Genomic DNA, 12,448 nt, shown 5'->3' on the forward strand with positions numbered 1-12,448 from the left:
TGTGATGATTATAATAGTGGTCTTTTGGCGCCACCTACTATGGAGAGTAAATTTTGTTGTGATTATACTATGCCTCCTACACTTGATGAGAATAATAATGATAGCTACTTTGTTGAATTTGCTCCCACTATTACTAATAAAATTGATTATGCTTATGTGGAGAGTAATAATTTTATGCATGAGACTCATGATAAGAATGCTTTATGTGATAGTTATATTGTTGAGTTTGCTCATGTTGCTACTGAAAGTTATTATGAGAGAGGAAAATATGGTTGTAGAAATTTTCATGTTACTAAAACACCTCTCTATGTGATGAAATTTTTGAAGCTATACTTGTTTTATCTTCCTATGCTTGTTACTTTGCTCTTCATGAACTTGTTTATTTACAAGATTCCTATGCATAGGAAGCATGTTAGACTTAAATGTGTTTTGAATTTGCCTCTTGGTGCTCTCTTTTGCTTGAAATACTATTTCTTGCGAGTGCATCATTAAAACCGCCGAGCCCATCTTAATGGCTAAAAAGAAAGAACTTCTTGGGAGATAACCCATGTGTTATTTTGCTACAGTACTTTGTTTTATATTTGTGTCTTGGAAGTTGTTTACTACTGTAGAAACCTCTCCTTATCTTAGTTTTGTGTTTTGTTGTGCCAAGTAAAGTCTTTGATAGTAAAGTAAGTACTAGATTTGGATTACTGCGCAGAAACAGATTTCTTTGCTGTCACGAATCTGGGCAAAATTCTCTGTAGGTAACTCAGAAAATTATGCCAATTTACGTGAGTGATCCTCAGATATGTACGCAACTTTCATTCAATTTGAGCATTTTCATTTGAGCAAGTCTGGTGGCCTAATAAAATCCATCTTTACGGACTGTTCTGCTTTTGACAGATTCTGCCTTTTATTTCGCATTGCCTCTTTTGCTATGTTGGATGAATTTCTTTGATCCATTAATGTCCAGTAGCTTTATGCAATGTCCAGAAGTGTTAAGAATGATTGTGTCACCTCTGAACATGTTAATTTTTATTGTCCACTAACCCTCTAATGAGTTGTTTCGAGTTTGGTGTGGAGGAAGTTTTCAAGGGTCAAGAGAGGAGGATGATATACTACGATCAAGGAGAGTAAAAGCTCTAAGCTTGGGGATGCACCCGGTGGTTCATCCCTGCATATATCAAGAAGACTCAAGCGTCTAAGCTTGGGGATGCCCAAGGCATCCCCTTCTTCATCGACAACATTATCAGGTTCCTCCCCTAAAACTATATTTTTATTCGGCCACATCTTATGTGCTTTTTCTTGGAGCGTCTGTTTGTTTGCTTTTGTTTTTGTTTGTGTTTGAATAAATTGGATTACATCATGCTTGTGTGGGAGAGAGACACGCTCTGCTGGTTCATATGAACACATGTGTTCTTAGCTCATAATATTCATGGCGAAGTTTCCTCTTCGTTAAATTGTTATATGGTTGGAATTGGAAAATGATACATGTAGTAATTGCTATAATGTCTTGGGTAATGTGATACTTGGCAATTGTTGTGCTCATGTTTAAGCTCTTGCATCATATACTTTGCACCTATTAGTGAAGAATACATAGAGCATGCTAAAATTTGGTTTGCATAATTGGTCTCTCTAAAGTCTAGATAATTTCTAGTATTGAGTTTTGAACAACAAGGAAGACGGTGTAGAGTCTTATAATGTTTTCAATATGTCTTTTATGTGAGTTTTGCTGCACCGGTTCATCCTTGTGTTTGTTTCAAATAAGCCTTGCTAGCCTAAACCTTGTATCGAGAGGGAATACTTCTCATGCATCCAAAATACTTGAGCCAACCACTATGCCATTTGTGTCCACCATACCTACCTATACTACATGGTATTTTCCCGCCATTCCAAAGTAAATTGCTTGAGTGCTACCTTTAAAATTCCATCATTCACCTTTGCAATATATAGCTCATGGGACAAATAGCCTAAAAACTATTGTGGTATTGAATATGTAATTATGCACTTTATCTCTTATTAAGTTGCTTGTTGTGCGATAACCATGTTTACTGGGGAACGCCATCAACTCATTGTTGAATTTCATGTGAGTTGCTATGAATGTTCGTCTTGTCTGAAGTAAGGGCGATCTACACTGAGTTGAATGGTTTGAGCATGCATATTGTGAGAGAAGAACATTGGGCCGCTAACTAAAGCCATGATTCATGGTGGAAGTTTCAGTTTTGGACAAATATCCTCAAATCTCTAATGAGAAAAGAATTAATTGTTGTCAAATGCTTCAAGCATTAAAAGAGGAGTCCATTATCTGTTGTCTATGTTGTCCCGGTATGGATGTCTAAGTTGAGAATAATCAAAGCGAGAAATCCAAATGCGAGCTTTCTCCTTAGACCTTTGTACAGGCGGCATAGAGGTACCCCTTTGTGAAACTTGGTTAAAGCATATGTATTGCGGTGATAATCCAGGTAGTCCAAGCTAATTAGGACAAGGTGCGGACACTATTAGTACACTATGCATGAGGCTTGCAACTTATAAGATATAATTTACATGATGCATATGCTTTATTACTACCGTTGACAAAATTGTTTCATGTTTTCAAAATCAAAGCTCTAGCACAAATATAGCAATCGATGCTTTTCCTCTATGAGGACCATTCTTTTACTTTCAATGTTGAGTCAGTTCACCTATTTCTCTCCACCTCAAGAAGCAAACACTTGTGTGAACTGTGCATTGATTCCTACATACTTGCTTATTGCACTTATTATATTACTCTATGTTGACAATATCCATGAGATATACATGTTACAAGTTGAAAGCAACCGCTGAAACTTAATCTTCTTTTGTGTTGCTTCAATGCCTCTACTTTGAATTATTGCTTTATGAGTTAACTCTTATGCAAGACTTATTGATGCTTGTCTTGAAGTGCTATTCATGAAAAGTCTTTGCTTTATGATTCAGTTGTTTACCCATGTCATATACATTGTTTTGATCGCTGCATTCACTACATATGCTGTACAAATAGTATGATCAAGTTTATGATGGCATGTCACTCCAGAAATTATCTTTGTTATCGTTTTACCCGCTTCGGGACGAGCGTAACTAAGCTTAGGGATGCCGATACGTCTCCAACGTATCGATAATTTCTTGTGTTCCATGCCACATTATTGATGTTATCTACATGTTTTATGCACACTTTATGTCATATTCGTGCATTTTCTGGAACTAACCTATTAACAAGATGCCGAAGTGCCGGTTCCTGTTTCTCGCTGTTTTTGGTTTCAGAAATCCTAGTAACGAAATATTCTCGGAATCGGACGAAATCAACGCCCGTGTTCCTATTTTACCCGGAAGCATCCGGAACACACGAGAACCGCCAGAGAAGAGGGCAGGGCCACCGGACCATACCCCGGCGCGGCCAAGGGGGGGCGCCCCCTAGGGTGTGGGCCCCCTTCGACCTTCCCGCGCCGCCTCTTCGCCTATAAGAAGCCCCCGGATCGGAAAACCCTATAACAATTGACGAAACCCACGAAACCCGCCGGAGCCGCCGCCATCGCGAAGCCAAGATCCGGGGGACAGGATCTCTGTTCCGGCACCTCGCCGGAGCGGGGAAGTGCCCCCGGAAGGCTTCTCCATCGACACCGCTGCCATCTCCACCGCCATCTCCATCACCGCTGCTGCTCCCATGAGGAGGGAGTAGTTCTCCATCGAGGCTCGGGGCTGTACCGGTAGCTATGTGGTTCATCTCTCTCCTATGTGCTACAATACAATAATCTCATGAGCTGCCTTACATGATTGAGATTCATATGATGATGCTTGTAATCTAGATGTCATTATGCTAGTCAAGTGAGTTTTACTTATGTGATCTCCGGAGACTCCTAGTCCCACGTGTGTAAAGGTGACAAGTGTGTGCACCGTGTGGGTCTCTTAGGCTAGATTTCACGGAATACTTATTCACCGTTGAATGGCATAGTGAGGTGCTTATTTATATCTCTTTATGATTGCAGCATGTTTGTATCACTACTATCTATGTGCTACTCTAGTGATGTGTTATTAAAGTAGTTCTATTCCTCCCGCACGTGTGTAAAGGTGACAAGTGCGTGCACCGTGTTAGTACTTGGTTTGTGCTATGATCATGATCTCTTGTAGATTATGGAGTTAACTATTGCTATGATAATATTGATGTGATCTATTCCTCCTACATATGCATGAAGGTGACAAGTGTGCATGCTATGCTAGTACTTGGTTTAGTCTCGTTGATCTATCTTACACTAAAGGTTACTTAAACATGAGCATTATTGTGGAGCTTGTTAACTCCGGCATTGAGGGTTCGTGTAATCCTACGCAATGTGTTCATCATCCAACAAAAGTGTAGAGTATGCATTTATCTATTCTGTTATGTGATCAATGTTGAGAGTGTCCACTAGTGAAAGTGTAATCCCTAGGCCTTGTTCCTAAATACTCGCCGAGTTACTACCGCTTGTTTACTACCGCTGCGTTACTACCGCTGAGTTACTACTGCTTGTTTACTGTTTTACTGCGTTACTACTGCCGCAATACCACCACCATCAACTACACGCCAAGCACTTTTCTGGCACCGTTGCTACTGCTCATACTTATTTATACCACCTGTATTTCACTATCTCTTCGCCGAACTAGTGCACCTATTTGGTGTGTTGGGGACACAAGAGACTTCTTGCTTTGTGGTTGCAGGGTTGCATGAGAGGGATATCTTTGACCTCTTCCTCCCCGAGTTCGATAAACCTTGGGTATCCACTTAAGGGAAACTTGCTGCTGTTCTACAAACCTCTGCTCTTGGAGGCCCAACACTGTCTACAGGAAAGGAGGGGGAACGTAGACATCAGAGCTGAACGGAAAGCCATACTGCAAGTGGCATAACACGTTCACCCACGCCACCAACGACTGCAGGGTGTGGCGTCAGCAGGTCCAAATGGCGATAGAGCAAGGGCGGCTAATTTTCAGCCAGTACGCCATGAAGGTCGACACGCACCCCTTCCCCGCCGTTAACATGGTGGAGTACACTTACCATGGAGGGTGCCAGCCAGGATTCTCGTGCAATATCAACATGGTAGGACCCGGGCACCACTCGGTAAGGACGGAGATGAGGGCATCTCGCTCTCATAGCAAGGACACAGAGGAAGCCGCTCCACGCGATCGGCTCCGTCACGATGGCAAGCGCTACATCACGAGAGGGAGAAGTAAGGAACGTAAGATATCGCCGACCTCTCTGATCACCTCCTCAACAAGTATGTGGGTCAATATGACCAACGCCGACGATACAACGACGATGATGAAAAAGATCGTCTGGCTAGGGACGACAGGAGACGTCGTCGGCATGATCGCGACGAGGAGCGATATGAGCGCCACGCCAAGGAAAAGTCGAGAGAGCAAGACGACGTGGATAGGCACCGGGACTGCCCCTTCTTCGGACACTCGCTGGGATTCAGGAATGAGCCGATTGCCTACAATCGGCAACTGCCCAGAATGTAAACAAAAGAAGAAGGATGCAGCTAACGTGTCCGTGTTCAAACGTCTAGGGCCTCTCCCGCCTCGGAACAAGCATGATGAGTCCGCTCAGGTGGAAGATCTCGAGGAACTACAGGACGATGATGAAGAAGAAGACAAGTATCATCGGCCAAGGTGGTGCCCTGATGGGCTCAGCCGTTCCCAAAAGCGAAGGGTTCAGCGACTACGTGGGTTGGAGGAAGCCGAAAGGTTATACCGCACACGTTGAGGAAGGCGCGGCCTGATCCGGCCGCTAAAATTCAGCGAACCTCGGACGAAGAAGGTCGGCCACAAAGGAAAGAGTGGCGCCCCGGACAAAAGAAAGCCGATGATGAGACATCGGCTAGCACAAACATGGTGTTCATCCTTCCAACGGAGTTTAGTGCTCCAGGAGTAGACGAAGCACACTGTGGCACAACTTGATCGCGGCCCACGGCCGGTCATCTTTGAGAAGCCACGAGAAAGAAGCTACGGGCATCTGAAGGCCCTGTACTTGCGAGGTTACATCAATGGGCAGCCTGTCAACAAGATGTTGGTGGACACCGGAGCGGCGGTCAACATTATGCCATACTCCATGCTACGTCGGTTGGGACGCTCTAGCTCAGATCTGATCAAGACCAATGTGACGCCGAGTGATTTCAACGGCCTCGGCGTCCGACGCTCAAGGTGTTCCGAACGTGGATCCGACCGTAGGAAGGAAAACTGTCCCTACGACGTTCTTATTGTCGACAGGCAAGAGCACCTATGCTCGTCCTACTAGGGAGAGATTGGATCCACGCCAACCGTTGCATTCCATCCACAATGCACCAATGCCTAATACAGATGGGAGGGAGATGAAGTAGAAGTCGTCCACGCAGATGATTCAGCCGAGATTTCAACGGCTGGCATGAACGTTTGGGAGACATCAGGCCAAGAGCCACTCTCAGGCATTAATTTGGACGACTGCGAACGCATCGACGTGACAAATGACGGGGTTAGGCTGGTTTTATCCACCGGCCTGACCGTGTAACAAGAGCAACATCGATGGACAAACGTGGCGATGCCGATCCATGTGATCGGCCCCAAGGATCTATGAAGGAACATTACAAAACCTTCATTGAGCAATTCAACATGGAGGCCGATTCCAGCAATCGGCCAAAATTATCCTCACCATACATTTTGCCTGGGTTCAACGTCGATCTAATGGGCAATGGGTTTACGTCGGCTAATGAGCTGGAAGAAGTCCACACTGGTCCTAACGAGCCGACGTTCACATATAGTGCCTTGGCTAACCACGAGCCGATATCGGCAGCTACCCAGCGGAATCGGCTCGGGGGGCACCTACTCGGATGAACATGTGCGATACATGTGCAGTGAAACATTGGGGGCCGATAGAAAAATCGGCCCGTAAAAAAAAATCTCACGCAGTTTCTCGCAATGTACAGCCGATGCACGGACACCGACTTTAGAGCTGAGGGACAAAGCCGATGCACAACACAAATTTCATGGGATCTACCAGTGGCATGTGCAAAACACAAGGACCTCCAGCTCTGTGTCAGAGGAGTTCTATTTCTGAGCCGTTGTGTGATCATCTGCAATATCGACTTTCAACGGAGGAGGGGTGATCGGCTCTGGCTGGCTCTGCATGGTAGTTCTCTCAGACATGATCGAGCCCAGGTCCATTTGTCTGAATTGCGTGTCCTCGTCTCTGTTTCGCCTTGACTGAGACTCGGGGGGCAGCTGACCTGGTAGATGCTCTGTTTCTAGAAGCCAATTGGAGTATCATCGGCTGGTCCTGCGTCGCAACCTTCTTCAAGGACGGTGAGTTTTTGCAGAGGAGGATCACCGGAGCTGGTGAGAGGAATTTAAGGACCCTCGGGAAGGCAAGGGTCTTCCACGTTGTCCACCAGGTCTCAAAGTCATCAGTCGAAGAGTTGAAGGATAGATTGTGAAGGACCGATGCGTTGCCATCGGCTCATTGAGAATCGGCTTAAAGGAAATCGGCAAAATCAAATTGGGGAAAATTCTTCATTGATAAACAGGATTTCTTACAAAGAAAGAGCCGATTGCTCAAAGAAGGAAGAACAAAAGAAGGGTCTGTTGACCAATCTACTACTACTAGGCCTACACTAGTAGATCCTAGTCTACGGGCCGTCGCTGCCCTCGTCGTCGTCCTCGGAGCTCTCATCGGCACTACGCCGGTGGGCTCCTCGTCGCTGCTCCCGTAGCCCTCTACGGGAGCTTCATCCTCCTCGTCATCATCGCTGTCGTCGTCGTCCCACCACATGCGGAGGCGTTTCGTCGGCGGGTAGCCCTCGAGGGAGTCGTCGTCGTCGTCTTCCTCCTCCTCTTCTTCAGAGGAGGGGAAGCCGTCCCAGGGGAACAAGTCATCCTCGCTTTCCGATTCCAGTTCCCCATCGGCGAGGAACTGGAGATCTTCATCTCCGCTGGTCAAGGACTTGTCATCTTCGGACCAGACGGAGGAGGCGTGGTCCTCCTGGTCCCACTCTTCTGGTGCGCGTATGTCCTCCGGCGTCGGCTCTCGGGAGGAGGAAGACCGATAGGAAAGACCGGAAGAGGAAGAGGAGGAAGAAGACATGGTGGCGCAGGAGGGCTTTTTGGGTGCTAATGCGAAGGGGATGAAGAAGCGAATTGTTTAGAACGGTTAAATAAAAGGGGATATGGTGGAGATTCAATGCCACGAGCAGTTTCGAGGAAGTGGTGCCCAACGTAAAAAAAAATTTCAAGCCACGCGGAGAAGTGGAAGAGGCAAGGCATCGTGATGAAGGATACTGCGGCAGTTCTGCTCTGCCACGACATGACCCGACGAAGGAAAAGCGTAATGATTTTGGAAATGTCATTTCCAAAACCAGGGGGGCATGTGTTATCACCAGAATTTGACCGGATCAGGGGTGGGCCGCGATTGGAGATGGGCTTGAAGAATATACATAGAAGGATTACATGAATCGGCCTTCCATACCAAGTTTGGGCTAGTTTGCCCGTGTATCTGTAACATAGTAGGATACGTGTCGTTTAGAAGTTAGAGTTTAACCCGTGCACGGTTAGGTGCACGCCTGAATTAGAAAGTCCCCCGGACTATAAATATGTATCTAGGGTTTATGAAATAAACAACAACCAACGTTCACCACAAACCAATCTCGGCGCATCGCCAACTCCCCCGTCTCGAGGGTTTCTTCCGGGTAAGCACCATGCTGCCTAGATCGCATCTTGCGATCTAGGCAGCACACGTTTATTCGTCATCCATGCGCTGCTCGTACTGAAGCCTTTTTGATGGCGAGCAGCGTAGTTATCATAGATGTTTTAGGGTTAGCATTGTTCATCATATCATATGCTATCGTCGTGCAACCCTTAGGCATCTAGCCGCCCTTACACCTATCTTGGGTGTAAGGGCGGAACCCCGCTTGATCATTGTTTAGTAGATCCGATCCGTTATGATTGCTCCTTGTTCTTCAAGGATTAGTTTAATATCTGCATTGTTAGGCCTTACAAACGGGTCGAAGGATCCAGTGGCGCGTAGGGTGTAGTTTGCTAGCCCTAGACAAGATGTTCCGAGGATCAACTTCGTGTTGGTTTTTAGGCCTTGTCTAGGGTCGGTTTACGATCACCGTGCGTGGCCGCCAGGCTCGATCACGAGTAGGATGTTCCGATTATGCGGTGAAAACCTCAAATCGTAGTAGGTCGCTTTAGCTTTATCTTGATCAAGCAGGACCACCATCCGATCGTACACCTCGTACGTATCATGGGTGGATCGGCTCTTTGAGCCGATTCACAGGACAACCTGAGAGCCGATCGAGGCTCGTATTTAACGTTTACGTGTATGCCATGCAGGAAACTAAGCGAGGCATTCTCCAACACCTTCCTGAGCAGGTATAGGTCAGGTGGCACGCCCTTGCATCAGCATCGGACGTGCGTGCCGAAGGCTTTGCGGGCCGTCGCTCGGAGGGACCAGGGCCAGCCGCAGTCCTGGGAGATTCCCGGCTCTACGGTGTTGCCCGTCGCTGCCCGCCGGTGGGTTTCTGACCGCAACACGTTCTGGCACGCCTGGTGGGACCATCTTCAACATCAACCGCATCGCCATCTACATCTGAGATGGCGGAAGGCACTCCGGTCAAGTACGAGGATCTGACTGAGGAGCTCAAGAAGAAGCACGACGAGATCAAAGCAGTCCTCGAAGCTGACCTCATCGGCTCTTTTCACAGAACCCGCTCACATGGCATCAGGTGGAAGGGGTTCTCACCGAAGGCGCGCTCGATGGAGTGGACCTGTCCACCCCGTCGAAGAACGCACCGGGTCGCCGCGTCGAGGAGATCAACTTCATGGTGGCTCATTCGCTGCACCGCCATTCCGAGAGCCTGGTGAACACTGTGGAGCGTGTCGCTCTGCGCGTGATCCAGGAAATCATGAGCCATCGGTATTCTCCGTCAGGACCAGCTCTGGGGACTTACCAAGGAGAGATGCCACTCCAGTCCCGTCCACCGCTGCCGTTCACGTTGGCAGCACCAGAAGTGCCGAGTTCATCGGCATACGTCGTCTATAAGATTGGTGGTGACCCTAGTGACTACCAGTTCTTACATGAGGTGCCCAAGGAGATCCCCCACGGATACACGTGCGCATACGTGCCAGACTGCAGTAACTGGGCACTTTCGAACCAGGCTGCAACAGCAGGGACTTCTGGAACAGCAGGAGGAACGTCGGGAACAGATTTTGAGAAGCAGACGTGGCTAGCTAAGTATGCCACTCCGACAAACCTCCGCAGCTCAGCTCCTGCAGTTGGCTCGTAGCTGGAAAAGCAAGCATGGCTGGCTAAGTATGCCACCCCGGCGAATCTTCAGAGTTCGACGCCTGCAGCTATCACCGCGGATCAAATATGTACAATCCTGAAGGACCAGTTCGGCATTATGCCGAAAAGGAGGACAATCGGCTATTCCAAGCCGTACCCCAATGAGTACGAATTGATCCCACTACCACCCAAATATCGGCTCCCCGATTTCACCAAGTTTAATGGATCAGATGGTTCCAGCTCCATCGAGCATGTGAACCGATATTTGGCACAGCTGGGCACGATCTCAAGCATCAGACGAGCTGCGTGTGAGGTTCTTCGCACAGTCCCTCACAGGATCGGCTTTCGGGTAGTACACATCGCTGCCACCAAACTCAATCCGGACTTGGAAGCAGTTGGAAGAGCAGTTCCACATACAGTATCACTCAGAGGCTTCCGAGGCCGGTATTGCCGATCTAGCACTGTTCATCATATCATATGCTATCGTCGTGCAACCCTTAGGCATCTAGCCGCCCTTACACCTATCTTGGGTGTAAGGGCGGCACCCCGCTTGATCATTGTTTAGTAGATCCGATCCGTTATGATTGCTCCTTGTTCTTCAAGGATTAGTTTAATATCTGCATTGTTAGGCCTTACAAACGGGTCGAAGGATCCAGATGGCGCGTAGGGTGTAGTTTGCTAGCCCTAGACAGGATGTTCCGAGGATCAACTTCGTGTTGGTTTTTAGGCCTTGTCTAGGGTCGGTTTACGATCACCGTGCGTGGCCGCCGAGGCTCGATCACGAGTAGGATGTTCCGATTATGCGGTGAAAACCCCAAATCGTAGTAGGTCGTTTTAGCTTTATCTTGATCAAGCGGGACCACCATCTGATCGTACACCTCGTACGCATCATGGGTGGATCGGCTCTTTGAGCCGATTCACAGGACAACCTGAGAGCCGATCGAGGCTCGTATTTAACGTTTACGTGTATGCCATGCAGGAAACTAAGCGAGGCATTCTCCAACACCTTCCTGACCAGGTATAGGTCAGGTGGCACGCCCTTGCATCGGCATCGGACGTGCGTGCCGAAGGCTTTGCGGGCCGTCGCTCGGAGGGACCAGGGCCAGCCGCAGTCCTGGGAGATTCCCGGCTCTACGGTGTTGCCCGTCGCTGCCCGCCGGTGGGTTTCTGACCGCAACAACTTCAAACTTGGAGCCAAACATGAGGTGCTCAATGGTAAGCGTACCTACTTCTGGCTGGACTGGTGGACGGGTACGGGCCCTCTCCACTCCCGTTTCCCACGTTTGTTCAGCTGTTGTATGTCTCCCTTCGCCACCGTCCGGGACGCGCGAGTCCTAGACGGTGTGCCTGGGGAATGGCGGATTGGGTTCCGCCGCCAACTTGGGATGGCGGAGAGGGTGGAATGGGATGACCTTTGCAGGGAGGTCCACGCCCTTTTCCACTCCACTCAGGAGGACATTGTCTCCTGGTCCTTGGAGCCCTCAGGATGCTTCACGGCCAACTCGACCTACCTCCACCTGTCGCGGGGGGCGACAACTACCTGCTTCAAGGAAGTCTGGCGTACCCGTGTGCCACCCAGGATCAGAGTCTTCCTTTGGTAGCTGATCCGCAACAGACTTCCTTCCTCAGCTCAGGTGGCCAAGCGGCGCAGACCTTCGAATGGTCTCTGCTCGCTATGCCACAAACCTGAGAATTGCAACCACATATTCTTTCTATGTCATATGGCTACATTTATGTGGGCCGGAGTCATGGAGCTACTCCGGTGTGACTGGAACCCTGCAGGGGCAGGGGAGTTCATCGCGTTAGCCAATGGTCTTTCGGGCCCCTTGCGTAGGCTAGTTTGGTTCACTTTTGCGGCCCAATGCTGGACCCTCTGGAACATTAGAAACAAACTAACTATCGAAGGAAAACTGATTGGCAACCCCGCTGATGCTTTCTATCATATGCTTCTTCACATGCATCACTGGAGGGTTCTGGTCAGACCGACGGACCGGGCACTGGTGGACACGGCGGCGGGCGACGTCCGGAGGCTATACACGCGGACTAGAGGCGACAGGACTTCATGATGACGATCGAATCCGTCCCGGCCGCTTTTGTGTGTTCCGTAGCTATCTCGCCTTTGTTCTTATGATCCAGGGGGTCTGCTATCTATCGTTATCTTCTTAA

The sequence above is a fragment of the Lolium rigidum genome, chromosome 6 (assembly GCF_022539505.1).
Source record: "Lolium rigidum isolate FL_2022 chromosome 6, APGP_CSIRO_Lrig_0.1, whole genome shotgun sequence".
NCBI classification, from domain to species: domain Eukaryota; kingdom Viridiplantae; phylum Streptophyta; class Magnoliopsida; order Poales; family Poaceae; genus Lolium; species Lolium rigidum.